This window comes from Elephantulus edwardii, unplaced genomic scaffold (genome assembly GCF_000299155.1).
Source record: "Elephantulus edwardii isolate Elephantulus edwardi_28Jun2011 unplaced genomic scaffold, EleEdw1.0 scaffold00223, whole genome shotgun sequence".
Taxonomy (NCBI): Eukaryota; Metazoa; Chordata; class Mammalia; order Macroscelidea; family Macroscelididae; genus Elephantulus; species Elephantulus edwardii.
The window spans coordinates 2,379,735-2,382,679 of record NW_006399973.1 but is presented as its reverse complement, the minus strand read 5'-3'; the positions used below and the strand labels follow the sequence as shown (position 1 = coordinate 2,382,679).

General features: G+C 40.3%; 1 pseudogene; it reads left to right on the top strand.

Annotated features, from left to right (window-relative positions):
* The first annotated feature begins 733 nt into the window (after positions 1 to 733).
* On the top strand, positions 734 to 1,107 carry LOC102856810 (annotated as a pseudogene).
* Positions 1,108 to 2,945: the final 1,838 nt, after the last annotated feature.

The window sequence follows — 2,945 nt, the reverse complement described above, 5'->3', positions numbered from 1 at the left end:
TATCATAACGTTGCCAATTGACCCAGTGGTGAAAATCTTTTTTTTTTTTTATGTTGAGGTTCAGTCCATATTGGAAGCTACCATCCTTGACCTTCTGCAGCAAGCGCTTCAGGTCCTCATCCATTTCAGCACTTTTGGAAATGTAAAATGGTACAATCACTCTGGAAAGCAGTTTGATGTTTCCTCAAAAAGCTGAACATAGAGATTCCATAAGACCCAGCTATTCTGATGCTAGGAATATACCTAAGGAAAACAGAACTGAGATACAAACAGAGATTTGTACACTGATGTTCATAGCAGCATTATTCAAGAACACAGAAACAGCCCAAGTGTCTATCAATAAACAATTCGAGAAATTGTGGTATTTTCACATGATGGAATCCTATGCAGCACTCAGGAGCAACGATTTTGATATTATATAACATGGGTAAGGCTAGAGAGCATTATGTTGAGTGAGCTAACTCAAACAGTACATAAGATTGTTATTGTAAAAACAGGAGGATAACTATTACAATGTGTAAGGATATTCAAAGAGGGAAGGAGAGAAAGCAGAGGGGCTGAGCGTGGGAAGGGAGGGAAATCATGAGGTCACAGGGTTTGGTGGGCAAAGGAATTAGGCAAGATTAAGTGGGGATATGAAACGTTGGCATAGATCAATGCTGATTGATTTTGTAAGACACAATGTATGGGAATGATCATAAGAAACACAGTGTGGCAGCCTGGTCCCGGTGCTATGGCCCTGGCAAAGAAGGAGGGTGAGAAGAAAGGCCGTTCTGTCATCACGAAGTGGTGACCAGAGAGCACACCATCACCGTTCACAAGCGCATCCATGGAGTGGGATTTAAGAAGTGTGTTCCTCGAGAACTAAAGGAGATCCAGAAATTTGCCATGAAGGAGATGGGAACACCAGATGTCCACATCTACACCAGGCTTCACAAAGCTGTCTGGGCCAAAGGAATAAGGAATGTCCCATACTGCTTCTGTATACGATTGTCCAGAAAACGTAATGAGGATGAAGATTCCTCAGACAAGCTGTATACACTGGTTACCTGTGTACCCGTCACCACTTTCAAAAATCTACAGACTGTCAATGTGGGTGAAAACTAATAGCTGATTATCAAATAAAATTAAAACACTGAAAAAAAAACCACAATGTGAATGAAAAAAACTCCCCACAAAAAAGAATAAAATAAGAAAAGGTGCATTGCATTGGGCAAATCTGCCAAAGGTCTATTAAAGTGCTAAAGAGCCAGGATGTCACTTTAAAGACTTGGGTATGCTTGACGTGAACCATGATATTTTCAATTGTTTTATATGTATATGGAAGCTGGACAATGACTAAAGAAGATGAAAGGAAAATGGATGTCTTTTCATTATGATGTTGCTCAAGAATATTGAACTGACAAAAAGAAAAAACAAATTGGTCTTGGAAAAAGTACAGCCAGTGTTTCTTATAAGCAAGACTGTTAAGACTTTGTCTTAACACTCCTTGGGTCTGTTAATAAGAGGGATCAGTTCTTAGAAAAGGATATCGTGCTTGTAAAGGTAGTTGTAGTTGTTGTTATGTACCATTGTGTTGAAACCAACTCATAGCTGACTCTCTGTTTTTAGAGGCAGTAAATCACATGGAGGAGATTGCTCATAGTTCTCCTTCAGAGTATCTGGTGGATTAGGACAGCCTCCTTTGAGTTGGCAGCATAACTCCTTACTACTAAGCCAACAGAGCTCCCTTGGAAAAGAAGGGAGTCAGCCAAAGAGAGAAAAACCCTCCATGAGAAGAACTGATACAGTGACTGTGACCTTAAGCACAGGAAATATTGTGAGGATGGAGCAGGATCAAACAGAGTTTCATTTACAGAGCATTGTTAAGAATTGAAGCTCACTTGATGATAGCCAACAATGCAGCAAGCACGCAATGTCCTAAACAAAATTCTAGATTGAGCATGAATAAGTCTAGATTTTAGTTTTAGCTTGATAGTCTTTTAGCAAGTCACTTTCATTCTCTGGATCATAATACCACTATCTATAAAATAGGATAAGCACGAATAGTAGCGTCGTGATGGATGGTGTAGAGATTGAGATTGTAAACAGCTTTAGTTTACTTGGCTCCACAATCAACACTCATGGCACCAGCAACCAAGAAATTAAAAGACATATTATGTTGGGAAAGTCTGTTATCAGAGACCTCACCAAAGTACTGAAGAGCAATGATGTCAGTCTGGAGAATAAGGTGTGTCTGACACAGGTCACGGTCTTTGCAACCACTTGTTATGCATCAGAGAGCTGGACAATGACTAGGGATGATAGAAGAATTAATGCCTTTGAGCTGTGGTGTTGGAGAAGAGTATTGAACATACCATGGACTGCTAAGAAAACGAGTAAGTTCATCCTAAAGAGGCTTAAATCAGGCTTGTTGTTGGAGGCAAGGATTCTGAAGCTTTGTCTGACATACTTTGGACATGGTGCAAGGCAGACCACTCCTTGGAGAGGAACATCATGCTTGGGAGGGTGGAGGGACAGCGTAGGAAAGGAAGACCCTCAATGAGATGGATTGATTCAAAGGCTGGGGTATTTGGGGTAGATGTGTCAGAGACAAGATTGGCACAGGATAGAACAGGGTTTAGGGCTGTTGTATTTAGAGTCGCTAGAACAAATTCAAACCTCGAGTTGCTATAATCAAGGATGCTTTAGGTAGAATATTAAATGATCCAGAAAGTATTAAAAGAAGATGGAAAGAATATACTGAGTCACTGTATCAAAAGGAATTGACAGACACAGAAGAATTTCATGAAGCAACATATGAGCAAGAACCTATGGTGATGAAGGAGCAAGTTCAAGCTGCTTTGAAGGAAATAGCAAAAAATAAGGCCCCAGCAATAGATGGTATACCAATTGACATATTTCAGCTAACAGATGCTGCCCTGGATGTGCTCACCAAGTTGTGC